Source organism: Cyrtonyx montezumae, unplaced genomic scaffold, assembly GCF_038088225.1.
Source record: "Cyrtonyx montezumae isolate F1298 unplaced genomic scaffold, pur_monq_1.0 scaffold_40, whole genome shotgun sequence".
Classification (NCBI taxonomy): Eukaryota; Metazoa; Chordata; class Aves; order Galliformes; family Odontophoridae; genus Cyrtonyx; species Cyrtonyx montezumae.
In genome coordinates this window covers 1,057,283-1,085,249 of record NW_027072046.1, presented here as the reverse complement: position 1 = coordinate 1,085,249, position 27,967 = coordinate 1,057,283, and the positions used below count along the sequence as shown (strand labels likewise).

General features: G+C 49.0%; 1 protein-coding gene and 1 long non-coding RNA gene across 2 annotated transcripts in view; one reads left to right on the top strand and one right to left on the bottom strand.

Moving 5' to 3' along the window:
* The window catches only part of LOC136055336 (uncharacterized), a gene marked incomplete at its 5' end in the record, with an annotated part of 64,171 nt that overhangs the window by 8,006 nt on the left and 28,198 nt on the right, over positions 1 to 27,967 (top strand). The gene's annotated exons all lie outside the window — the stretch shown is intronic.
* LOC136055338 (uncharacterized) lies at positions 20,151 to 21,950 on the bottom strand. The gene is made up of 4 exons (XR_010622841.1): positions 21,865 to 21,950; positions 21,466 to 21,587; positions 21,030 to 21,084; positions 20,151 to 20,223 (listed from the first exon to the last, which is right to left on the bottom strand). It is a non-coding gene; the product is annotated as an uncharacterized LOC136055338 (long non-coding RNA).

Below are 27,967 nucleotides of genomic sequence, written 5' to 3'. Positions count from 1 at the left end.
AAGTGATAGACAGCCCCAGCAAGGGTGATGCAATGCCAGACCAGTTGCTCACCAGTGTGCGTGAACTGACTGGTGACATCAGAATTGGAGGCTGCCTGGCTGCAGTGACCATGCAATGGAGGAGTTCACACTCATGACTGATATTGGACAAAGAATAAAACCAGGAAACTTAATTTTAGGAATGCCAAATTCCAGCTCTTTAGCAACAATATATACTATTGAATTTAAACTTCAACGTTTGTTGTTTTTCTTTTTTTAGACAAACCAAAGTATTTCACAAAACAATTTATTTTGTGGAAACTGGAAAACATCTCATGAATGAAGAAAAACTTTCATGAAAAGTACAGGTAGTCTCATTCCCAGAATGGGAAGGTTACATTCAGAACAGGATTTTGTCCCTTCTGTCACCACTGGGATCTTGAGCTATGCTGAACAGGTCATTAATTCTAAACTTTCAGAGCTGGCTTCACAGAACACCCTTCTATTTTGATGTAAAGAACCACAAAACAGTGTAGTTAGGATTTAGACGCCTCCACTCCTATGCTAGTTCATCTTGCAATCCCCATACATGTCAGGTATCTTACATTCTGCCTTGAAAGTTAAGTTTCGTTGCTCTTCAGTTTTTATAACAAGCAGCCCTAGCACAGTCTGTGCCCACTGACTTGAGATTTGAAGATCTCCCATTCCTCGACACTCCAGAAGATCACAGGGGAGAACATTTTGCAAAGGAAACAGCACAAGAGCCAGGGGAAACTTCATCCCACAGACAGAGGACAGGTGCCCCTCATGATCAAGTCAGGATGAGAGTGTATGGCATGACTTCCACTACCTCTTCTGTCTCAGTTATTCCAACTCATAACATTTAAGTCTCAGCCTTCTCTTGCTGAAGTTGTGTTAAGGTGAGCATGATTCCCTATTTTTGTGTTCTCAGAAGTGTGCTGTGCAGCTGATATATCTGACGGGAAAGTCATCAGGTTTGAAGACACAGGTTTGGCACCCACATCTGCCATTCTGAGGCACTCCCTAGATAGGACAGCAGGTGGCACTGCTTGTATACTCACATCGTAGAGTCCAGCAAGCCCAGTGAAGAACGAAAGGACGCAAAACGTAAACCTCCAGCTACAAAGAAGGAAAGAAGCATGTCAGTAACCCATTAACCACCAAGATTCACTTCTGTGTATCAGTCCCACTCATTCAGAGAATTATGCCATTAAAGCAAACAAAAACATCAAGGTTTGCCTAGATCCTAACAGATTTTGTATAGTTAGCAAATTCAACAGAGGTCACAAGGGCTGTTGAAATCACCCAGATAACCATCTAGGTGATAATCATTTCCCAGATAATCGTTTTCTGGATGATTACCTGGAAATTGCCCAGATAATCATCCCAAACCTTCCAAGCCCAACTAGAGGCATGCGTAAAACTCAAACAGTACCTATCTCCTTCTTAGGCTTTTGAAGATTAGGTATGCTAAGTTCATTATCATGTAAAGCAAATGAAAAAGAAAAAACAAAACATGTTCAGTCTCTGTGAGAGCTGCTAATGACTTACCCACGTTAAACCAACAGCGAAGTACATATAAGATATGTATAAAATAGAAATGTCATACTGAATATTTACACCTACAGTAAGAAACGAGGGAAATTTCATTCCAGAAGAACAAATTAGTAGCTAATAGACTGAACACAGAAAATCTGCAAAGGAGTCAAACTGCCTACAACAGCTCTTAAATTACCAAACATATCTGTAACAAACTGGAAGCAGCTTTATGTTTTGAAAGATTCCATTTGTTAACGAACCACCCAGGATTCCAAGGAAGACAAGCTACTATTTTATGTTAGAAGGGCATTCGATCTGTAGACTGCAAATGGCAACAGAGGGCAGGCAGAAAGACATTACTGTCAGTGAGCTGAGTTAGAAACCTATTTACTGTCTAGTGTTTACTGGTACTATTTACTGCAAGGCAGCCGAGTGCAGGAAGAGCTTGGATTTCATCTTGATAGAAGTGAATTAAGCATGTTTGTTTTACAGCTCTTTGTCCACAATTCTGTAAATCTTTCTAACTGTAACGATCTGAAATGCCATAAATAAATAATATGCACCCTTTTTGTTTTGTTTTCTACATTTGGGGTAGGAGTTTTGAATTAGAGGTTGAATGTTAAACGGATTGTGATCAGCTCAGAGGTGATGCCTACCCTACAGACACACACTTTTAGTTAGATGAATGTCACTGTTGGTATTTATTTTCTCTTTCATCTCTGCAGCCTTCCTGGAAGAACCTACTTCTCCACAAGCCAAGCAGAACAGACACTCAGTAACCAGGCATTTCACCCAAGCTCAGGAGAGTTCTTCACTGGGGAAAGCTGAGCCAAAGCTAACATTTCTAAGAGGGCTAATTTCTAATGTTTTACCAAAATATTCTTGGTATTCCTCTAAATACAATTCTGGGATCTGGGTTCGTTTCTACTCCTACGAAACCCCAATATACAGGAATTTATGTGCAATCAATCGCTGAGTGATGATCTGCCATGTACTGTCACAGAGCATAACCTCTCAGATCTTAACATCTCTAACAACCTCAGGCTGAGATTTCTACAGCCTCTGCACAAGCATGAAGACCAAGTGGAGTTCCCATAAGGAATCACAAAGACATAGACTAGGAGAATAGCTGGGGCATGCTCACGAGGGTGTGGGCATTAGTGTAGAACGGTTTCTTTAAGAGTTTTACAGTATGACTTTTTGGTGTAAAATGGCTGTGACGACAATTCACCTAGATTCTGGCAAGGAGGCGGTCCCAGCCAAGAAAGTCTTTCTAGGCATGGGGGCAAGGATGGACAGTCATGGAGCTCCAAGAGTTGTACAACTCCTGGCCTCAGCTGTGCAACAGGTTGCCACAGGCCAGGTCACCAGCACCTCTAAGTGTAGCAGTGAATACGTAAGTGTGCAGCCAGCTCAAGTCTATCGGGGCTATTGCTCTGCTACAGCTTCAATCTGCATTAGTTGAAGTACCTAAAAAGTGGAGTTCTCCTTTGCCAGATCTGCTTGAGCCTCCTTAGAACAGCTTTCACATAGGCCCGACATTATAAAAGGGTTCTATTTTTTGGCTTTCAAGGAATACAAGTCTATGACTTTTGAAAGCAGCACTGTGGAGAACAGTTGCAGGAAAGATGCAGCAGAAGGTATCAGCTTGCAATGAAGCAAATAGGAAGGAAACACAGAGGCAATGGGAGGCTGTTCTGGAGTCACAAGAGTAGCAACTAAGCAGTAGGAAGCGGTGGGAAGCAAAACAATACTGAATATTCAGTTATCATGTTTCAAAGTGGAGTCTTTCAAAGTCAAAAACAGGCACCCTATAAGGAATGAAGTGAGAGAGGAGTAAAAGGAGTCTTGGAAGTGAAATTAAAGGGGAGAAACAAAGAATAGATTACTCACAGAAATACTGGAATTACATTTCTTCTTGCCCTTAAAACTCTTGAAGAGTTTGCTGTGTGACACAGAGGAAGTCCATCATTTTCTATAAACCTTTTGAAAGTGTCATCACGGATAGTTTAGTAAAGGTTTTCATTGAATGTGTTCACCTTAAAGATATCATGTGACAGTGATTTACATACCCCAAGAGCGTTGTAAAAATCTGTGTCCATTAGCCATTTTCAGATACATTTATTTCTATTTCTACCTAGTGACTTCTGTTCTTGGGCTGGTGTCATACAGATAACTGTGATTTCAATTCTCCAATTGCTCCGCCGGGTGATATCCCTCCCAAGGTGAGGGCTGCTGAGAACAGCAAAATTACATCTTGTAAAAGCTGCCTCATAAGCAAAATTTTGAGAGCTCACAAGAGGGGAAGGAATCCAAAAGACTGGCTGAGGTGCAAGTCATGAACAAGAGAGTAAGGCTCTGGCCAGCTGCTGAGTTCTTGCTCTGTGTCACACTGATATCAGAAGGCCATCACACGGCCAAGATACACTCTGATATCCCAGATTTTCTAGGACAAAAGTGCGGATTTCTACTCCTTCATTGCATTCAGGGTGTAGTGACAGCTGCATAGAAAGTCTGACTATGAGGCAGCCCTTGAGTTCTGTATCTGCAATGGGAGTTTTACTGAGAAATGTGCAAATTTCTCTGATAGGCAAGAAGGTCAGGGACCATGGCAAGTGTTCCTGAGAACACTCCTTCCCATTGCTAGGGAAAGAGGCTGGCTGCACAACCCAGATGAATGCCTGCATTCTTATTCTAGCCTCTACTCTTGCACTGTCAAGCTGCTGCTGAATGTCCTGGGGTTCCATATGCCCCACAGTAGTACGAAACATGCTGTAACAGCCTTGACAAGGCATTAGCTTGCTTGCACTAGGACTGTCCAGTGGAACTGGAATCCCTACTCCTTGGTACTGCTATCAGCTTTTGCTTCAAGGCGTGCAAAAAGGAGACAAAAGGTAATGCTGCATTGGGCATACACAACAAGGTTTTGTTAGCAGCGCTGGCTTCTGTGAGCAGATCCCAGCAGCTGCCCCTTGTCAGTTCAGCCCCAACTCCAGCTGCTCCAAAAGGGACCTGCCACTGCTAGAGCTGAGCTGTGAACACTGCTCGCTACGCACACTGAAGAAAGGGAAAAACTGCTGTTACTGAAAGAGAGGAGTGAGGAACAGAGAGAGAAGCAGTTCTGCAGCCATCAAGGGTAAGTGCAGAAGGACGGCACGAGGAGATCCAGGTGTGGAGCAGAAGATCCCTGCAGCCCAAGAGTGGCCCATGGTGTGGCACACTGTCTCCCTGCAGCCCATGGGCACCGTGTGGAGCAGATCTCCACATGCAGCCATGGAGCCCACAGTGCAGCAGTGGATGTGGCCTGGAGGAGGCTGCAGCCCATGGAACCCAGCAGGAGCAGCTCAACCTGTGCAGAGTGGTCTGCAGTGCAGCAAGACAGCTGGGGGAGCTGCAGCCCATGCAGCCCTGTATTTGAGCAATGCTTGGAAAGCTGCAGCCTGTGGCAAGGCCACGCAGAGTCAGTTCAGGAAGGACAGCGTCCATGGGAGGGACTGACATGGAGCAGGGGCAGAGAATGATCAAGGAGGAGGGGTAGAGACAGTGTTGTGGAGTGATCAGAACCCCATTCCCTGTCTCCCTGTGCCACTTGGGGGGAGCAGGTAGAGGAGTGTTTATTTGAGGAAAGGTGTTATAGTTTGCTTTTAGATCTCCCTGCTCTATGCTGTTAGTAATAAGCAATAAAATATATTTATCTCCCTACGCTGACTAGTTTGCCTGCAATTGTAATTCCTGAGTGCTCTCCCTGTCCTTTTCTCACCCTTGACCCCTTTTCTGATGCATTTTCTCTTCCCATTCTTCTGATGAGGGAGAGTGAGACAGTGGTGTGGGTAACTTTTGCTAGCCATCTATTTGAAACAACCACAGTGATTCCCTTACCTACAACAGGGTCGCATCCAGGGACTTAACTGACAAGGTTAAATCCCAATACAGAATATCTACAGTCCTGCTTTTTCCCTCAGCAGCAGCCATTATAACTCCAAATTATCCTGCCAAGATCTTCAAGATCACTCTTCTTCTCCCTCATGGGAAAACTACCTACTATTTGTGCTTGCAGTATTCTGATGGTCCTTATTGTGTCTCTGATGACAGAGAAGATTTTAACAGGCTTCCTTAAAGACCAACCAAAAACCTGTGTACAGCAACAGAATGCTCTGCCTCCCAGACCTAAAAGAATCATGCAATCCACATGTGCTAAGCTGCAAGGATTCACAATGGGCAGTCAGTTCCAAGTGACCTGATCTGACAGTGATTTGCTAATACATGAAGAAAAAGCCCTGTACAAGGCAAACAAGAGGAAACAGGAGTTTGGAGACTCGCCTCTTTAGGGTTCTTACAATTCGTAGTGTAGAATGTTTCCAGAACAGAGATGGGCTGAGCTTTAGGTCTCAGCTTGTCCTTCACACCCAGTTTGGCACTGAGAGGCAGGGCTATGGCTCTGCAAGAGGAAAAAATAAAGATTCAGCCCAAAACAGAACAGGAACAGTGCAAAACATTGTGTAGTACATAACAGTTTCCTCCTACAATTCTGAGTCACAGCACAAGTATCAGGTGAGAGAAAATCAAGTACAAAACCTTGCAGCAGAAACAGTGAGTCTTGTATATTATACAGGCCTGAGCTCTGTTCGGTGTTGAATCAGTTTGGAAATACCACATCCTGCTTTGTCAGTGCTTGCAGAGGCAGCTGTGATCCCTGCCATTGTTTTTTGCCTTACCTGAAGCTTATGCAGAGTGCCACGCTGATGGTAAGACCTAAATCTAGGTGACACCGGGGTCCCACAGGGACATCTGGGTGATGTTATGGACACAGGGGTGCAAAGAGACTGATGGGTAACACTGGGAACATCGTGCCCCTATCCCATGTGGACATACGACCTATTTCAGGTGCTCCTGCTCTGGCAGGAGGATTGGACTAGATAACCTTTGGAGGTCCCTTCCAATCTCTGGCATCCTGTGTTTCTGTGAAATGCTGTTCAGTTTTGATGCTGTGCATATAAGGCACTCACTTGAACTAAGGACTCGGCTCAGGATCAGGACGAAGACTATGTGTATTATGTAAAAGAAATGTCCATAAGAAACAGGAGGCTACTTGGTCTTTATTGGAAGAATGTTCTTCAGTTTTTCCTATGGCAAGCCAAACTGTGGGAAAATTAGGGCACAACAACTAGATACTTAATCATAAGGACTTATGCCAGCTGTGCACCTTCACTCTTTCAAAGTGAAACAATGCAAAGAAAAATATCTGTATAACTAGGAAAAAGTACCTAGAGATGACAAATCTTCCTGTGCTTAACAACTCAGCTTCTGCACTACAAACCCTCTTCTCTTCCATGGCAGTAGGAAATAACAGTGTCAATAGCATGAAGAATCCCATCTGGGCCCACGGTTTTGCTTATGTAAGTATTCTCTGAACAGAACTTCTCCTACCAAGGGTACATGTTCCTGCTTCTGAACACGAAACATGCAAAATGGAAAACCCTATTTCTGCATTTTGGAGATTTCTTTTTTTTCTTTCTTTTTTTCCCCTCAAAGTGCTAATAGCTTTCTTGAATGGATACTGAATTATGAACTGTCCATCAGTGCTGGCAATGATTAAGAGCTGATGAATATGCAGCTGCCTAGCCAGTCTTAATTCTGTTCAGGTAGCTTCTCTCCTCTGGTCATTTATACCAAACGATTCAAACAACTAACAAGAATTCTCTTTTTCCACTGCAGCAAACAAGCTGTGGAGCATTCACTATGCAGGTTTTTTAAAGATTTTTACTTAAAAATAGTTTGTGATATGCTAGTTGCCTGTGGTTACCTCTTCTAGCTATATGGACTGTACCCCATGTGTTCATGTGCCTGGGGACTATTCTAGACCAAATATCCTATCAGGGGTTCTTCTGGAAGTTTTCTTTTCAAGAACTTGTATCATCATTTAATAGACAGATATCAGAACCAGCTTCCTGAAGAGATCACCTAGATATGGAATTTTGCAGCTTCTATTACATCAAATCATAAAATACAGAATGGCTTGCACATTCAGTTCCTTTGTGTAGCCGTTGATTTCAAACGTTCTTTTGCATGCCAGCTCTGAATTTCAGTTCCTCTTTTTTTTCCTTCTCTTTACCTTTTCAAGAAGGCTGATTCAAGCTTCTCTGAAAATGAAGATGTAATCAGTTTCTGTTGTTTAAGAAGAACCTTACTGCAACTTCTTATCAATGCACATGGAAACAGAATGATCTGAAATTTTCCCGACAGATTAAAGAGAATATTTCTGCTGGGTGTCAGGGCAGTCAACAGACCTGAAAAGCTATTTAAATTATCTTGACTGACTCCTTCTTATTTTCTCTTTCTTGATGTTTTGTCACGGTCATGGTACAAAATCTCACTGTGGTAAAAACAAGCCAGTTGCAGCTGAAGAAGATAGAGCATGAGTAATCAAAGGTCCAATTACCTTGTTGTTGAGGTACTGAATTAAACTATGAATTATAGAGGCAATCCTACTTTTATGAACATTATTGGGAAATTCCTCCAAAGGGATGTTGGTACATGTTGAATGTGTGCTCGGACTCACTTTTTAGTTGAATCTTGTTCCAAACACGACCCTAAGAGAATGATGCTTGTACTGATTTCAACATCACACGTTCGTAGTGTCAATTGCAGGGGATGGTCTCATCAATGGAATCTTTAACAGCTTTCTGGAATATGGAAGAAGAAAGCCTGAAGACTATATCGGACAGAATTCCATAGCTACGTACGACAAGACACAGACAGTGACAAGACTCTCAACTCAACCCTGTTTTTTCTTCTGTTGGGTTGAGGTGAAGATAGGTTCTCCAATTTCAAGGTTTACAAGAGAAAGTCCACACAAAAAGGCATTTTATTCAATAACCACCAATGAGCAAACTGTCTTGAGCAAAACCTGCTGAAGCTGAAACTAAATGGATGAAGGGGCATAAATCCGTAATCCCTCACCTGCAGAGGCTTTCAGAGTCAGGATGAGACAAAATAATTTAGCTTTTGTGGGCTTACTTTCCACAAATGTTACTGAATTTATAAGGATGCCACTCTGCCAATATCTTCCAGCACCAAGAACCAGTGACTGTGGCAATGTCCTCTCTTGGAATTGCACAATCTCTTGAAGCCTCATACACTGTACTGGCTCTCTTTGCTCCACAAATCTCTTCTACGTGGTTCCAGGAAAATTCTGTCAAGAAGTTATCATCACAGCTATGTTGCACAGAACAGTCAGATTACACCTTTGCATCAAAAAAAAACCCAACACACCCAGAGCATCTAAGAGAAAGATGCTTTCAGACACTTTAGTTTCTATATAATAACAAAGATCTCTGTGGAAAATGAATTGCACATGAATACATTTTAAAATAAACAACTTGAAAAGGGTCTTATCTTCCATCTCTTTTCTGGTTCCGAGTTCTTATGTTCTCTGCAGATCAACAATATTCCTTTCTTATAATGCACAAAGTATGGTTAACAAACCACCACCAATCTCCTAAAGAAGAGACCTAACCATTCTGACTAAGCAAGGAGTCTGTTTAAAGAGTCATTAAAAACTGTCCTGATTTAAGACAGGAGGCATGTTCCTAATGCTCCTTTATGTCCCATCAATAACTTCTTGCCATGACCTCTCCACATCCTCCACACAACTATCACCATGGAAATTTCTGCATTAGCTACATTTGAAAAAGAAGCAGGGAAATAAAATTTACTATTTCTCTTGTTAATAATCCTGATTTACAGTTCTGCTCCCACGAGAGATGCACCAGTTCACATCAACAGGCATTTCCCCTTTTATAGAAATAGAAATTATCCAAAATCTACTTACTTGGTAGAAGAGTTATATTCAATGGGCTACAGACATTCACCTTTCATTGGCAGTACACTCAGTTACATCTGAATTAAAGAGCTTACTCTCCATGAAAGCCATCTCAACAGTGTAACAGCCAGCCTCCTCCAACCCTATAGAACTGAGGAATGCCAGAGGCAGGCAGATGGAGGAAAGAACTGGAGCTAAACTAAAATAAAGCTATTGTTCTCCCATTCTTCTAGCACTTCGGGAGTCTAAATGAAAGTAAATCAACAAATTAGAAGGGAGTAACAGGTACGATCACGGCAAAGACTTTCTCCAGAATGAGGGGCACTTTGGTGCAGCTCTATCCTATGACTCAGAAGATATAAGACTGTAACAGCCAACAGAGTATCGTGACTATGGAGGAGGGTATTTTTGAACATTTGCCCTACGACTTTCCAGTTTAAACATTTCAACTTGGAAGAAAATGCTTAAATATTGATTGAGTCACAGAGAGTTAAAAATTCCCATGATAGGAATCAAATTTATACTATTATTTAGGCATATTTGTTAGAATGCATTTCATTTGTAAGACTGTGTTTAAGATTCCTTCATTTATTCCTTAGCATTTGATCCTCTGTAAATTAATGTGTTAGTTCTAAGCTTCCATACAAAATTTAGGCCATGAGGCTCTTCAACTGCTCCCCTGAGATGCTGAGCGGATCTGATCCTGAGCCCCAGGGGATCAACCACGGCCTCCCCAGCAGCATCCCCGTGCTCCAAGACCTCGGGGATCTGTGACCTCGATGAGATCATCACCTCTCACAGCATGAGCTCTCTCTCGCTGCCCCAAGAGATTCTCTCTTGCGACTACAGCACCCCTGAAGCCTCCAGCATGATGCTGAGCACAGAGCAGCTCAGTCTCCCCCTGCAGCAGTGGGGTGGAAGAGAAGTGTTAGAGCCATTCTTATAGGACAGGGGGGAGGGAAAGGTGGGATGAGGTTAGCGATATATTGTTGTACAGTTTTTCTCATTTCCTAATAACTGTTATTTGTTCAGAAGTGGGGGAGGGAAGGGATGGGATGAGGACAGTGTTCTATTGTTGTACAGTTTTTCTCGTTTCCTAATAAATGTTGTTTGTTCTGACCCGCTCCACGTCTTGCTGGGGGTTGAAACAGCCCTTGGGGGGGGGAAGCTGGGACAGACACAGAAAGTGGTGTCCCCAGCCCTGAAGCGAAGCTCAGATCAAGGGCAGGGATGAAGGGCACTGCAGCCTTCCTCTAAGGCAGATGGGGTCACTTCTGGGAGGAGGGGGGAGCCAGTGCCTTCCAAGGGGGGGCCCACTCCCGAGCCTGGGTTGTTCTCCCTGCTGCAGCAAAAGAACTCCAAATATCCCAAAGAAAAGTAAGGGAGGGAGCTGCTGGCAGGACACTACCCTACTCCCCTCTTCCACCCAACATAAAGCCACAGTACCAGAGGAAAAATAACATCACCTTCGCAGCCAGAAAGCGCTGGAAAACTTCACCTCTCTTTATTGAGCATTTCACATCTGAGCTCCTCAACTTCATAGCAATGCAGCCAACACAGCACCTTCAGGCCACAGTGCCACCACAGTGCCGCCACAAACGGACCCAGAGCCAGAAGGAGACCGTAACAAGTGCTGCAAACGCATAGGAAATCCAGCAGCTACACAGGACGGAAAGGTCACGGGCACGCACTCGGAGAGCTCAGCGCAGCAGTTTCCCTTTCAGGCCCAAACTGAACGCCCAGAGCAAAGACGAGGCCCGGATGGCACTCCGGGCAGTCGCAGGAGCAGCAGCAGGGACGGTCCCCGTCCTGAGCTCCAGAGTGGCAAGTCGGGGAAGCAGCGCAGATCCACGGTGCCACGGTGGGGCCTCCATCCGAACAGCCCACAGCTGTGGGGAAGCCACAGCCAGAAAGCCCATAGGGCACGACGAGGCCACGGGGCAGCTCCCAAGAGAAGCCCGGGCAGCTCCGGCCCCGCTCCGCACAGAGGGCGGAGCTGAGGGAGCCCACGGCCTTTCGGAGTCCTCAGCAGCAGCACAAGCGCTCCCGGCTGGCAAAGCGAGCAGCCCAACACAGCCGCGCTGCAGCACAGCCACAGCGCCTCGGCCCGCTCCTCCCGCCGCTCTGAGGGGGCCCGCTCTCCGCCCGCCCTTTTCCAGCCGCCCCGGCCCGGCCCGGCCCCGTCCCGTCGCGTGAGTGACGTCATCGCCGCGTGCGGCAGCAATGGCGGCAGTGGCGCCGGTCCGGGAGCGGTGAGTGCGGGGCCCGGCGGCTCACGTGTGCTCCCCCCGATCCCTGCGACATCGGCCGCCCCACGGGGCCGTCCCTGGGCCTGGGCTGCGTAGGGGACAGCGAGCGGGAGATGCTGGTGCTCCTCGCTCAGGGGCTGCGGCCTACAGGGGGGCACCGGGGACGGCGCGGCCGCGTCCCGGGATGCGGCTGGATGGGGGTGGGGATGGGATCGGAGATTGGGAAGTGGCTTTGCTTGGGGTTGGGAGTGGGGATGGGCTCAGGGAGGGGGGCAGGGATGGAATTGGGCATGGACATGAGGGTTTTGGGATGACGACGGGTTCGAGGATTATCAAGGATGGGGATGGGGACTTAGTTGGGGTTGGGAGTGGGATGGAGTTGGGAATGGGGCCATGGAGGGGGACAGGGACAGATTTGAGAGCGTAGATGAGGTAGAGAAGGGGGTGGGGACGAAGATGAGGATGTGTTTGAGGATGGGGCCGACGATGAGGATGAGGTCAAGGATGGGGATAGGGATTTAATTGGGGTAGGGTTCAGGGATAGATTTGGGAATGGGGATGAAGTCGAGAAGGAGATGGGGACAAGGATGAGGATGAAGTTCGAGGAGGGAATGGGATCAGGGATGGGAATGGGATTTAGTTGGGGTTTGGGATGGGGATTTAGTTGGGAATGGGGTCATGGAGGGGGGTAGGGATGAAGTTGGGAATGGAGATGAGGTTGAGGAGGGGGTGGGGATGAAGATGAGGATGGGTTTGAGGATGGGGACAGGGATGAGGTCAAGGAGGAGATCGGATCGAGGATGGTGATAGGGATTTAACTGGGGTTGGGGTATGGGATACAGTTGGGAATGGGGATGAGGTCGAGGAGGGGATGAGAGTGGGGGCACTCTGTGGCTCTGTGGTGCTGGCAGTGCAGCTCTTCACAGCTTCTTGATTCTTCTGCAGGTTCATTGCTTCCAAGGAGCGGTTCCATGCCTACCTGAGAGCCAACGGGGAGCCCGGCAGCCGAGGGGGTGGTGAGGAGGAGGAGGAAGAGAAGGAGAAGGAGGCTGTCAGCAAGCAGAGCAAGCCCCCTGCCAAGAGGGGGAGGTTGGATGCACAGGGACAGGACGGAGAGAGGCAAGGGGAGCCTGAGGATGGGGAGCAGGAGCCCATGGAGCGCAAACGAGCCCAGGGGCAGAACAAGAGCAGGCCCTGCATGAAGCCCAACCACTACGAGAAGAGCCGGTTATGCCCATCAGTCACGCAGGTATGACATGGAGTGTGATGCTCTGCTTTGCTCTTGGTGGGTTTCTTGATTTTTCTAGTTAGGAGAGCACACCCCAGAGTGATGGAAGGCAAAGATGCACCAGGGTGACCTCCCAGGAGAAGGGAGTTGAGGGCAGGTCCATTGCAAAACTACAAGAAGAACCTTGGATGCCCAGCAATGGCTGAGCGGCTCCGCAGAGCTGGGCGACCCCCGCAGCCCCCCCGGAGCAATTTGTGCCCTAAAAGGAGCAGGGCATAGCTGTGGCCCCAGTGGTGCCCTCAGTCCCCAGCTTCCAGCAGCAGGAGGGGCAGATGCAGCAGCTGGAAATCTCAGAGGCAGCCCCAGGTGGCAGCAGTGGTATCCCCACGGGTGACACCGTCCCCCTCCACAGCAACATCCCAGCGGGTACCTTTGCTGCCCCCAGTCCCCAAGAGATAGAGAACAGCCTGGAGAGCTTAGACACAGATGTGCCCGAAGAGGTGCTGCTGGAGGAGGCCATGAGGCTCTTCAACTGCTCCCCTGAGATGCTGAGCGGATCTGATCCTGAGCCCCAGGGGATCAACCACAGCCTCCCCAGCAGCATCCCCATGCTCCAAGACCTCGGGGATCTCTGTGACCTCGATGAGATCATCACCTCTCACAGCATGAGCTCACTCTCACTGCCCGAAGAGATTCTCTCTTGCGACTACAGCGTCCCTGAAGCCTCCAGCATGAAGCTGAGCACGGAGCAGCTCAACCACGTTTGGATGTGCCCCAAGGAGGCGCGACAGGATCTGACACTGTCAGAAATGCTGCTGGCACTGCCCCGGGGTGATGAGCTCCAGCTGAAGGCCAAGTCAGAAAAGGGGGAAAAAGGAGCGAAGCAGCTTCCTGATGAGAAAAGGCCACAAAGAGAGGGTCTCCCCCTGCAGCAGTGGTGTAGAAGAGCAGGGTTAGAGCCAGTCACATAGGAAAGGGGGGAGGGAAAGGTGGGATGAGGATAGTGTTCTATTGTTGTACAGTTTTTCTCGTTTCCTAATAAATGTTGTTTGTTCTGATCCGCTCCACGTCTTGCTGGGGGTTGAAACAGCCCTTGGGGGGGGGAAGCTGGGACAGACACAGAAAGTGGTGTCCCCAGCCCAGAAGTGAAGCTCAGATCAAGGGCAGAGGAAGGCTGCAGTGCCTTCACCCCCCTAAGGCAGATGGGGTCACTTCTGGGGGACGGGGGTGCACAGCCTTCCAAAGGGGGTCCCACTCCAGAGCCTGGGTTGTTCTCCCTGCTGCAGCAAAAGAACTCCAAATATCCCAAAGAAAAGTAAGGGAGGGAGCTGCTGGCAGGACACTACCCCACTCCCCTCATCCACCCAACATAAAGCCACAATATCAGAGGAAAAATAACATCACCTTATGTATGGTAAATAACCCCCAAGGATGGTACTCAGTGAAAATAGTATGGAAGATGGTATATTTAGTAGGCTTATACAGATGGTGCACAGACAGCCAGCAAAGGATGGTGGCTCGGCTTCAGGATGAAAGAGGCTTGCCGTGGACGCCACGCAGGAGGGATCTCCAAGAAGAGATCCTTCCCCGGTGGTGGTCTGCCCTTAAATGGGGTTTGGGAGATGTGGAGCCAGGCTCCACCCGTTCCAATCACACAGGTATATCGCCTTTAGCTGTGCCCCTGTGGCTGCCTCGGTGCTCAGCTCAGGTGATCAATCAGTGGTTCAGGCCGTGATTCAACAGCTCCCATACACCGTGGGTACAGCGTGGCTGCACAGAAGGATGCAGAAGGGGATGTCCAAAAATTACCCGTAAAAGCCACAGCTTTTCAGCCAGGCCTGGCTTGAGATGGATACGGGAGCACGTGGGGAACAGATGTGGTTAAGGGCGGTGGGTTCAAGGGCAGGGACGTGGGGGGGAGAGGATGGGTGGCCCACGGTGCAGCCCCCGGGCAGCTCTCCAGGGCAGCGTGACACTGCACGAAAACGAAAACTCCCTGCAGTGCATCATGAAAGTCAGCCATGAGAGTCAGGCATCCGGAGCCGGAGCCTCAGCAGAGAGCATCTCCACCAGCCCCAAACACAACGGGAACCCCGAACGGGGCTCCACGTGCAGCCCCAAGCTCACACGTCCCTATGGTGGGCGCACGGATGGCCCCAGCACACATTGCTCTCTCCACAGCCACAGAAATCCCCCCTGGGCTGCAGTGATGGGAGCTCTGACCCCTTCCCATCTCCTAACGGCCACGGTGAGGTGGCTGCACCTCGCGGTTAACCCTGTAAGCTCATTGGAGGTGAGGAGGACGTGGTGGGCAGGGACAGAGCACGAGGACCCCCAGTAACGACCACCGGCAGGAGACCCCAACCGTTGGCAGTTGGAGCCGCTGCTCAAGAGCAGCAGACGCAGCTCTCTGCTGCTTACTTCTCTGCTTCTTACTTCTCCCTGGCACCTCCGATGCTCATCTATCCTGAGCTCCTCAACAGCGCAGGTGAGCAGCAGCCCCGCTCGCCCCACGCCGGCGCTGCCGTCCCTTCTCCGTCCCCCTCCGGGCTCCTCCTGGCGGTTGGGGAGGGGATCGACGCCGTTTCCCTCCTCTCTTCCAGGCTCAGCCAAACCCTGCCAGCCCCCTGCGATGCAGCAGCCCCCGCTGGCAGCCCCGCTCACGGTGACACCGATGGCAACCGGCGCAGCCGAGGCTCTCCCACCAGGTTAGACGTGCCCCTACCCGCAGTGGGAGCTCTCCGGGGGAGGGGGTGTCAAAGACCCTTCCCCTAACAACTTCCCTCTATCCCCGCAGAGATGTGGAGAGCCCCGTGCGGCTGATACTTTGACCTCCGTGTCTTCCGCCTCGAGTGGACAAACACTGCCGTGCCCCCACCGGCCAACCCCACCGGCCAACCTCGGATGCCCAGCAATGGCTGTGCAGCTCCGCAGAGCTGGGCGACCCCCACAGCCCCCCCGGAGCAGGGCATAAGTTCATAAGTTCATAAGTTCATAAGGTTGGAAAAGACCTGTAAGATCATCTAGTCCAACCATCCTCCCATCACTATCTCTACCCAACTACTAAATTAAATCCTTTAGCACCTCATCTAAACGCTTCTTGAACAGCGCTAGGGATGGTGCCTCAACCACCTCCCTAGGCAGGCCATTCCAGTGCCTGACCACTCTTTCAGAAAAGAAATGCTTCCTCAGGTCTAATCTAAATCTTCCCCGGCGCAACTTGTGGCCATTCCCTCTCATCCTGTCGTTATTTATCAGGGAGAAGAGGCCCACCCCCTCCTCACCACAACCCCCCTTCAGGAAGTGGTAGAGTGCAATAAGGTCTCCTCTGAGCCTCCTCTTCTCCAGACTAAACAATCCCAGCTCCCTCAGCCGCTCCTCATAAGACTTGTGCTCCAGACCCCTCCCCAGTTTTGTTGCCCTTCTCTGAACACGCTCCAGGGCCTCAATGTCCTTCTTGTAGTGAGGGGCCCAAAACTGAACACAGTACTCGAGGTGCGGCCGTACCAGAGCTGAGTACAGGGGGATGATCACCTCCCTGCTCCTGCTGGCTACACTATTACTAATACAGGCCAGGATGCCGTTGGCCTTCTTGGCCACCTGGGCACACTGCCGGCTCATGTTGAGCCGAGCATCAACCAACACCCCCAGGTCCTTTTCCTCTCTGCATTCTTCAAGCCATTCTGCCCCAAGCCTATAGCATTGCATGGGGTTATTGTGGCCAAAGTGCAGGACCCGGCACTTGGTCTTGAACCTCATCCCATTGAGCTCAGCCCAGCTATTCAGCCTATCCAAATCCCTCTGAAGGGCCTCCCTACCCTCAGGCAGTTTGACACATCCTCCCAACTTGGTGTCATCTGCAAACTTACTGAGGGTACACTCAATTCCCTCATCTAGGTCATCAATAAAGATATTAAACAAGATGGGCCCCAAAACTGACCCTTGGGGGACACCACTCGTAACAGGACGCCAGCTGGACTTCACTCCATTAACCACTACCCTCTGGGCATGGCCCTCCAGCCAGTTCTCCACCCAGAGAAGAGTGAACCTGTCCACACCACGGGCTGCCAGTTTTCTTAGAATACTGTGGGAGACTGTGTCAAAGGCCTTGCTGAAGTCCAGGTAGACTACATCAACAGCCTTTCCCTCATCTACCTGTCTGGTCACCCAGTCATAGAAGGAGATGAGGTTGGACAAGCACGACCTGCCCCTGGTGAACCCGTGCTGGCTGGGTCTGATCCCTTTATTGCCATGCACGTGTCGTGTGATTTCCCTCAAGATCATCTGTTCCATAACTTTCCCTGATACCGAGGTCAGGCTGACAGGCCTGTAGTTCCCCGGGTCTTCCTTACGGCCTTTCTTATAGATGGGAGTCACATCGGCAAGCCTCCAATCTTGTGGGACCTCTCCCGATAACCAGGAATGCTGATAGATGGCAGAAAGTGGCTCGGCAATCACCTCTGCCAGCTCCCTCAGCACCCTTGGGTGGATCCCATCTGGCCCCATGGACTTGTGGCAGTTCAGATGGAGGAGTAGATCTCTGACCATCTCTGCTTGGATCACAGGGGGTGCATTATGCACCCTGTCCTGGACTTCCAGGTCAGGGCAAGTACCATTTGGATAACTGTCCTGTCTATTAAAGACAGATGTGAAGAAGGCATTGAGAACCTCAGCCTTTTCCTTATCATCTGTGGTTATATTGCCTGCCTTGTTGAGTAAAGGAGGGAAATTTTCCTTAGTTTTTCTCCTGCTGTTAATATATTTGTAAAAGGGTTTCCTGTTCTCCTTTACAGCAGTAGCCAGCCTAATTTCAAGCTGGGCTTTAGCATTTCTAATTTTCTGCCTGCAGATCTTGGCCAGTTCTCTGTAGTCACCCCAAGTAGCCTGTCCCATCTTCCAGAGGACATAGACTCTCTTTTTCTCTCGGAGTCTCAACAAAAGATCCCGGTTCATCCACACTGGTCTTTTGCTCCTCCGGCTTGACTTACGGGACTCCGGGACTGCCTGCTCCTGTGCCTTTAAGATTTCCATCTTGAGGAGCATCCAGGCTTCCTGGACCCCTTCACCCCTCAGGAGCAAGTCCCAAGGGACCCTTGCAACAAGTGTCCTGAACAGGTCAAAGTCTGCCCTCCGGAAGTCCAAGGTAATAGTTTTGCTGGTCACCCTCTTGACGTCACCCAGAATAGCAAACTCCACCATTTCATGGTCACTCTGGCCAAGACAATCTCCAACCTTCACATCCCCTACTAGTCCTTCCCTGTTAGTGAAAAGTAGGTCAAGCAAGGCATCTCCCCTGGTAGGCTCTTGCACCAGCTGTGTCAGGAAGCAATCATCCACACATTCTAGAAATCTCAAGGACTGCTTCCTCTGCGCAGTATTGTATTTCCAGCATATATCAGGGAAGTTGAAGTCCCCCATGAGAACGAGTGCTGGCCATCGTGCAACTTCTACGAGTTGTTTATAGAACATCTCGTCTATTTCTTCATCCTGACTAGGTGGTCTATAACAGACCCCCACCACGATGTCACTCCTAAAGACTATCCCCCTGATCCTTATCCATAGACACTCTACTTTGTCATTTCCAACCACTAGCTCTTCAACATCAAAACACTCTCTGATATAGAGAGCTATGCCACCACCCTTTCTTCCCTGTCTATCCCTTCTGAAGAGCTTGTAGCCATCAATCCCAGTATTCCAGTCATGGGAGAGGTCCCACCATGTTTCTGTAATAGCCACAAGGTCATAGTTAACCTGCCTCACAATGGCTTCAAGCTCTTCTTGTTTATTGCCCATGCTGCGTGCATTGGTATAGATGCACTTCAGCTGAGATATCTGCCTCGCCCCTTTTTTCAGCACAGCCTCCTTAGGCTCTTTACTGGTGAGCCCTGTTTTATCCCCTTCCCCCGTCACAGCTAGTTTAAAGCTCTCTCAATGAGTCCAGCTAGCTCCTGTGCTAGGATTCGTTTCCCCCTTTGGGATAGGTGCGTCCCATCAACAGATAACAGGCCAGGAGCCGAGTAAACTGCCCCATGGTCAAAAAACCCAAAGTGTCTATCTCTACACCAACCTCTCAGCCAGTTATTCATCACCTGTGTTTTCCTAGCCCATTCTGTGTCCTTCACCGCCCCAGAAGGTATGGAAGCAAACACCACTTGTGCTCCCACCCCTTGAACTAATCGCCCTAATCCCCTGAAATCTCTTTTCATAGTTCGCAGACTTCTCTGAGATATTTCATTGCAGTCTGCCTGAACTACGAGTAACGGGTAGTAGTCGGTGGGGCGTATCAAGTCCGGAAGCCGTATCAAGTCCATAGTTGTGGCCTCGGTGGTGCCTTCAGTCCCCAGCTTCCAGCAGCAGGAGGGGCAGATCCAACAGCTGAACATCTCCGAGGCAGCCCCAGGTGGCAGCAGTGGTATCCCCACGGGTGACACCGTCCCCCTCCACAGCAACATCCCAGCGGGTACCTTTGCTGCCCCCAGTCATCAAGAGGCAGAGAACAGCCGGGAGAGCCTAGACACAGATCTGCCCGAAGAGGTGCTGCTGGAGGAGGCCATGAGGCTCTTCAACTGCTCCCCTGAGCTGAGCGGATCTGATCCTGAGCCCCAGGGGATCAACCACGGCCTCCCCAGCAGCATCCCCGTGCTCCAAGACCTTGGGGATCTGTGACCTCGATGAGATCATCACCTCTCACAGCATGAGCTCTCTCTCGCTGCCCCAAGAGATTCTCTCCTGCGACTACAGCACCCCTGAAGCCTCCAGCATGATGCTGAGCACAGAGCAGCTCAGTCTCCCCCTGCAGCAGTGGGGTGGAAGAGAAGGGTCAGAGCCATTCTTATAGGACAGGGGGGAGGGAAAGGTGGGATGAGGTTAGTGATATATTGTTGTACAGTTTTTCTCATTTCCTAATAACTGTTATTTGTTCAGAAGTGGGGGAGGGAAGGGATGGGATGAGGATAGTGTTCTATTGTTGTACAGTTTTTCTCGTTTCCTAATAAATGTTGTTTGTTCTGACCCGCTCCACGTCTTGCTGGGGGTTGAAACAGCCCTTGGGGGGGGGAAGCTGGGACAGACACAGAAAGTGGTGTCCCCAGCCCTGAAGTCTTTGGTCATGAGATACCTGTGTGAAAGAGAGCCTTGTGTGGAAGATTCCCCTGAATGCCTACAGTATTCTACATGTTAAAAAAATATATTGTGGACGCTGCAGCCATACAAAGGGGAGGAGGAGTGGGAGATGGGGATTTACAGTCTCACAGAGACACAACAGGGAGGTTAAGACAAGCACAGTCATAGTCTGTAAAAGTCATCCTCATCATCCTCTTCATCTTCTGGGTCTTCCTCTCCTTCATCCTCTAGACTTCGTTTTCTCTTCTCCCCTCGTGGAAGGTCTGCAAACAGAGGTGAAGCATGAAGCTCTGTTTGGTCTTGTGGAACAGCACCTGAGCTGTGACTACAAGCCTCAGCAGCCACAGCTTGCCAGCGAGCAAGCACAGACTAAACTCTCACCGTGTCGTATCAGATCCACCCAGCTCCATTTCTCATGCTACCCCAAAAAGCCTCAACTCCTAAGAACCAGGAATTACCTTATGGTCTCCAAGCATCCCACATTTCATCAACTGCTTCAAAGCAAGGTTTTTGTTGAGCACCCCCAAAAGCATAACAATTGCACAATTCAGTCATCTCTGACCAAACTCATGCAAGGACATTTAAAGTCATGCCAGCCACTACATTCTGTCAGTCTGTTTGGGTTTTTATGACCAGAGGAGTACGGACTCCAGTTCAGGACTATACCCCTTTTCTAGAGCTCCAAGAGCATCTCTCAGAGCCTACTAATAGGAGAACACATGACAAGCCCCAGTCTGGCAAGAACCATCAGTTCAAGCTACTTAGACAGGCCCACCAGGCAACTTTCCTCTAATATTTGGCAGACCTACCCAGTACTGAAACTTATTTCCCCATCACCACCACCTAACTCTCAGGTTTTAGCCTCCATTTTAGTTAGCTCAGGCACAAGCTAACTATATATACAAACTAACAAGTTCAGCAGTGTCTGCGAGGAGCTACACTGCACTTATCATGGAAAAGCTGAAGGCAACAAGGCACAGGAGATTTGGAAGCTCTGAGAATAGAGCAAACACGCCAAGACTGTCAAGACAGCTTCACAAGGCATAGAGTTTGTTAGAATTCAACTTACCATCACCAGCTTCATCATCATCCTCATCCTCACCATCTTCCTCCTCGCCTTCCTCCTGGAGTCAAAACAAAACACCTTGTTACACAAACCACAATCCTTTTCCTTCACCTATGCTCCTGCCTTACTTAGGGTGCCAGGCACAAGCTGAGCATGGAAAACCTTAGCAGTACCTGTTACAAGTTGTGTGTGTGCGGCCTTATGGCTTGAAGACTGACACACAAACATCAGTCCAAGTAGAAAACTACTGAACCAGAAACTCTCACAGGACAAAAAGTATCTGGATGGGAAAAGCCAAAGCCCAGGGTAGGACCCCTTGAATCTGCTCACAGAGGCTCTGTGACATCTCGTCTGACGGGACACAAGTTTGCAGTTCACACACACAGTCAAATAAGCCAAAACTCTGCTGAAGACACTCCATAACAATAGAAAGCCTCACCTCCTCATCTACTCCATCCTCCTCCTCTTCACCTTCCAGATCATCATCATCATCTTCTTCTTCATCAATTACTTCTTCATCCAAGTCATCTTCTCCTTCGTCCTCCTCCTCTTCCTCACCTTCTACCAAAAGAAGATATTATGGTTTCCAAATACTTGCTAATCCCACACCTCCTAGAGCTGGAGTAATATCACACCAAACAAGCACAAGGAGTACCAGCAGCAAGCCCTGTCAGCTTGCAGCAAGCTTCATTTCTGACGCAGCCCACCAAAGAAAGGAATGAGCAGGGCTGTCCAGACAGCCCCTACTTACATGGCAAGTTGTAATCATTTATTTAGCTACACAATCATAAAGAAGGGAAGAATGAGCTGTTCCCACATAAAAGGAGAAAATCCTTACCTTCCCAGTTCAAATGTTCATCTTCCAGTCCATCCCCATCTGTCTCAGAGTCTGAGTCAGGGGCTTCCTGCTCAACAGCATCAAATCCCTCTTGGCAGGTGAACTCGGGCAGAAAGGAGAACATGCTATCCCAGATGTTAATGAGCATGGTCACCTTGCAGTTGAAGAGGTCCAGACTATGCAGGTTAGGCAACTTTTTCTGCAAAGATCAAGTTAGTAGATCATTTACAAGTCAACATTATTTGAAGATCAAGCAGCCATTACAGTATAGATGGTCTGCTTACTACCTCTATCTAACACACAAAAGGATATTCGCATGCATTATTTTCACCGTGTGCTCCTCAGGTGGAGATAAGCTGCTGGTTTTCCTAAGTGTAGGACAATATTGATGCTGAAAGATGACTCCTTTTCAGCTCCTCTGTCCTACAGCTTCCTCTCCTTGGACCCATATAGGAATCTCACTTCCTCTTAGATGGAGTGGGTAACAAGCACAGTGCCCAACTCCCACACAGCAGGAGAAATTACAAAACCAGGCTCATACTGCCCAAAAACATCAGGCAAAATGCCCAAGAGAACAATACAGGCAGCTCAGTGCCTGCAAACTGTACCTGATTCAGCACAGGCACAGCGGCTCCTCCAGACAGGCTGTGCACCAGGCTAAGCAAAGGAGAACAGTTTCAAGCTCTTTCTAGGAGGGGATGGAGGGACCAAAGATTACACCTACCAGGCCAACACCCTAGATCCAGCCCTTCACAGCTACGGATTCTAGACCACAGGGCAAGAGCCTTTTTTGGGGCAGTTTAGCTCCACCAGCAATGCTGTTCCTGCTGTCACAACAAGACCCTCCTGCAGTGTGTGTTCTGACAGCACCTAACCTTAGTTACAGTTTGAATCACTGAGTGAGCACTTGAAAGCAGCCCTGGGAGCACAAGTGAAGGTGATTCACCTGTGTGACCAGAAAAGGTGGAGCCCCTCTTAGACCTCATTTAAGGGCTGACTGCCACTTGAGGAAGGATCTCTTGTTGGAGATCCCTCCTTTGTGGAGTTCCTTCCCTGTGAACCTAGATCTTCGGAGACAGGTGAGCAGTCATCTTCCTTCTTTTGTAACACCTCCTTTGTTTGCACTCGTCTCTTTGCTTTTACAACCTTGTTGTGGTTTTGTGGTTTTGATGCCGGTATTCCACATCAGAGCATCATGCAGCAGTTAAGGAGTTAATGCTGGGGGAGCAGCAGAGGGGAGGGGCGGAGCTCCGCACCAGATGGAGGCGGCGCTCGGTCTGGGCGCGTTGCTCTGGGCTGCCGTGGAGGTTCAGCACGTGTGCTTCCCCTGCGGGTCCTCCTTAGCGTAAGCTCATAGCTTTTGGTTTGAAATTTTTTTTCTCTCTCTTTCAATTGTTCAATTTTATTAGATTTAGTAAAGTTACCGTTCCTTCTCAGATCGTGCCGTTGTTTTCTTGTCGACCCATCTCTTCCCGCCGTTTCCCCCTCCCCCTCCCGGAGCGCGGCTCTGCTCGGGCGGCCGCGCGGCCACTGATGCAGTTTCTTTTTCTCTCCCCTCTCCCTTCTCGGTTTCCTTTGGGTCACTGTCACGGACAACACCGTGACAATTATTGGTGGAGAATGCGGGCATTGCAGTATTGGCTCTCCATTGTAAATCTGGTGCAGAGTGGACTAAGGTTTTTCATGTACCTTACAGCATGCTGGCGTCTTTTTAAGCTCCTCGCGTTCAGCACCGGAGTAATGTGGCTATACTACTTTAGTGTGCTGAGGGGGTTACATGCCTCCTACCTAAACACCCTGGCTAACGTGACAGATTATGCGGCATTTGGAACGGTTTCCAATTACTCTTTTCAGGTCTTTACCTATATTCAGGATGTCAGCCCGGCAGTTGTGGCAACTGTGTTATCTGTTTTTCTGCATGCACTCTCTGCAATAGTAATTTACATCATGTGGAGGAAGCTTTCCTCAAAACCAGAGAGTGTTGAATGGCAGGGAAGGTGGAAAAAATTAGGAAAGAAATTAGAAGCGTGGGGACCCCCGGTGTTATGCAATTTTGATCTTGAGCACCTGTGGGACCCTGAGAAATTCAGTGAGTGTTTAGGTAAGGAGTCATGGGACTCAGGACGATCTGAGAAGGAATGTATTGTTTGGGGTCTGGCTTGTGCTTATCGAGCCATAATTGATATTCTGGAGAGAAATGGTTTCCAAACCAAGGTCCAAAGCAAAAATGAAAACCTCGAAGTTAGACCTGACCAATCACAGGAAGCACCGGTATCAGTGTCGGTTGCCCCTGTGGAAGGCCAGAAATGGACACGGCCGTCCTCGCGCCTAGAACGGAAAGAAGAAGAAGCAGAGAAAAAAAAGGAAGATCCAGGCGAGGGGCCCTCCTCAGCACCACCACCACCACCACCACCTCCACCACCTAAAAAGGCCACTAAGAAAAGTGAGAGACATGGAGAAGACAGCGATGATGATGGAGTCACTGTTACCACTACTCGTCGGCCCCTAAAGATGACTGAAATACAAGGTTCAAGAAAGGAGTTTGTACGGCGCTCGGGTGAATCTATTGTCACCTGGTTGCTGCGGTGTTGGGACAGCGGTGCCAGCAGCGTGTCCCTAGATGGCAGCGAAGCCCGCCAACTGGCAAGCATTGCCCGAGACCCAGCTATCGACAGAGGAATTGGCAGATGTCTGAATGGAGTCGCTACCCTCTGGGAACGAGTACTAGTGGCTGTAAAGGATAGATACCCTTACAAAGATGATCTGGAGCCTAAGGTGGAAAGATGGAACACCGTGGAGAAAGGCATCCAGTTTTTGAGAGAAACAGCCATAGTAGAGATGCTGTATGATCCCAATTTCGTCCCTAACAACCCACACCAGGACCGTGATCCTGATAGAGTAAGGTGCACACCTGATGTATATCGCAAGCTCTCAAAAACAGCACCAGAGAGGTACGCAAGTACACTGGTAGCAATGTTCCATAGATTCGAGGGTCAAGACAGGAGACTCCCAGTTTATGAACTGACTATTACACTCCAAAACTTTGAACAGCAGTTTCCACCATCACGTGCCTCCATTGCAGCTATAGTAGCAGAAGAAGTAGGTGAGATTAAGGAGACACAGAAAACTATACTGGACGAACTGTCATTACTGATGAATAGGGATGAACCTGTGTCAGTATTGGAAACACCTGATGAAGACGAGCATGACGCAAAGAATCTGATGAAGCAATTTATCAAACTGTTGAAAGTCTCGGCCACCAAAGGCAACCGCCTCTCTGCACGAGCAAATGACAGCAGTAACATCATGTCACGTGTGGCCATGTGGAGCTTCTTACGAGAAAACGGAGAGGACATGAGGAAGTGGCATAAAAAACCCACTCCTGTACTGCGAGCACGAGTGAGAGAACTACAGCAGAGATCAGCCACCAATGAAATTGCTCCCGTCACTGCAGGTAACCAATAGAGGGGCCCTGCCCTCAGCCAGGGGAGGGAAAGGGATAACAGAGTGTATTGGACTGTGTGGATTAGATGGCCTGGCACATTAGAGCCACAAAGATATAAGGCACTGGTGGACACTGGTGCACAGTGCACTCTGATGCCCTCGAGTTATAAAGGGACAGAGTTGATTCATATTTCTGGAGTGACTGGGGGTTCTCAGGAACTGTCTGTGTTGGAGGCAGAAATAAGCCTCACCGGTAAAACCTGGCAGAAGCATCCCATAGTGACTGGACAGGGGGCTCCATGCATACTCGGTATTGACTATCTCAGAAGGGGACATTTCAAGGATCCCAAGGGGTACCGATGGGCTTTTGGAATAGCTGCTGTAGATGCAGACAACATTCAGCAGCTGTCTGTTTTACCTGGCCTGTCAGAAGATCCGTCTGTTGTGGGGGTACTGAAAGTGAAAGAGCAGCAGGTACCTATCGCTACAAAAACAGTGCACAGACGGCAGTACCGCACCAACAGGGATTCCTTGCTCCCCATTCATAACTTGATCCGTCAGCTAGAGAGACAGGGAGTGATCAGCAAGACTCACTCACCTTTTAACAGCCCCATATGGCCGGTGCGTAAAGCCAGTGGAGAATGGAGGCTGACGGTAGATTACCGTGGCCTGAATGAAGTCACACCCCCACTGAGTGCTGCTGTGCCAGATATGTTGGAGCTGCAGTATGAACTGGAGTCAAAAGCAGCCAAGTGGTATGCCACTATAGACATTGCCAATGCATTCTTTTCTATTCCTTTGGCCACAGAGTGCAGACCACAGTTTGCTTTCACCTGGAGGGGCGTTCAGTACACCTGGAACCGTTTGCCCCAGGGGTGGAAACACAGCCCAACCATCTGCCATGGGCTGATTCAAACCACACTGGAACAGGGTGGGGCACCTGAGCACCTCCAGTATATTGATGACATTGTTGTGTGGGGTGATACAGCAGAGGAAGTTTTTAAAAAAGGAGAGCAAATAATCCAAATTCTTCTGGGTGCTGGTTTTGCTATTAAACGGAACAAAGTGAAGGGACCTGCCCAAGAAATTCAATTCCTTGGAGTAAAATGGCAAGATGGACGTCGTCACATTCCAGGAGATGTGATTGACAAAATCACCAGTATGTCACCACCCACTAGCAAGAAAGAGACACAGTCTTTTCTGGGTGTAGTAGGTTTTTGGAGGATGCACATCCCAAACTACAGCCTCATAGTAAGCCCCCTCTATCAAGTGACTCGGAAAAAGAATAATTTTGCATGGGGTCCTGAACAGCAGCAGGCCTTTGAGCAAATCAAGCAGGAGATAGCCCGTGCTGTGGCCCTGGGGCCAGTTCGGTTGGGACAGGATGTGAAAAACATCCTCTACACTGCTGCTGGAGAGAAAGGTCCCACTTGGAGTCTGTGGCAAAGAGCCTCTGGGGAGACCCGAGGCCGACCCCTTGGATTTTGGAGCAGAGCGTACAGGGGTTCAGAGGAGTGCTACACTCCAACTGAGAAGGAGATTTTGGCCGCATACGAGGGGGTTCGGGCTGCCTCTGAAGTAATTGGTACTGAGACACAGCTCCTCCTGGCACCTCGACTGCCAGTGCTGAATTGGATGTTCAAAGGAAAGGTTCCCCCCACCCATCATGCTACCGATGCCACCTGGAGTAAGTGGATTGCACTGATTACACAGCGAGCTCGGATGGGGAACCTCAACCGTCCAGGAATCCTGGAGGTGATCATGGACTGGCCTGAAGGCAAGAAATTTGGAACATCCCCATCAGAGGAGATACCATGTGCTAAAGAGGCCCCACCATATAACGAACTACTAGAGAATGAAAAGACGTATGCCCTCTTCACTGATGGATCGTGTCGTATTGTTGGGAAGCATCGCAGATGGAAGGCTGCTGTGTGGAGCCCCACACGACGAGTTGCAGAGGCCACCGAAGGAGAAGGAGAGTCAAGCCAATTTGCAGAGGTAAAGGCCGTCCAGCTGGCCTTAGATGTGGCTGAACGGGAGAGGTGGCCCATGCTATATCTTTATACTGACTCTTGGATGGTGGCAAATGCTTTATGGGGGTGGTTGCAGCAGTGGGAACAGGACAACTGGCAACGGAAGGGTAAACCTATTTGGGCTGCTGAACTGTGGAAAGACATTGCTGCCCGAACAAAAAGGTTGGGTGTAAAGGTGCGCCATGTAGATGCTCATGTGCCCAAGAATCGAGCTACTGAAGAGCAGAAAAATAACCATCAGGTAGATCGAGCTGCCAGAATTGAGGTGTCTCAGATCGATTTGGACTGGCAGAACAAAGGAGAGCTATTTTTAGCTCGGTGGGCCCATGAGACCTCAGGCCATCAAGGAAGGGATGCGACCTATAAGTGGGCTAGAGACCGAGGGGTGGACTTAACTATGGATGCCGTTGCACAGGTTATCCATGACTGTGACACATGTGCCATAATTAAACAGGCCAAGAGGATGAAACCCCTCTGGCAGGAAGGGCGATGGGAAAAGTATAAATATGGGGAGGCGTGGCAGGTTGATTATATCACCTTGCCACGAACACGCGATGGTAAGCGTTACGTGCTCACCATGGTGGAGGCGACCACTGGGTGGCTTGAGACATACGCAGTACCCCATG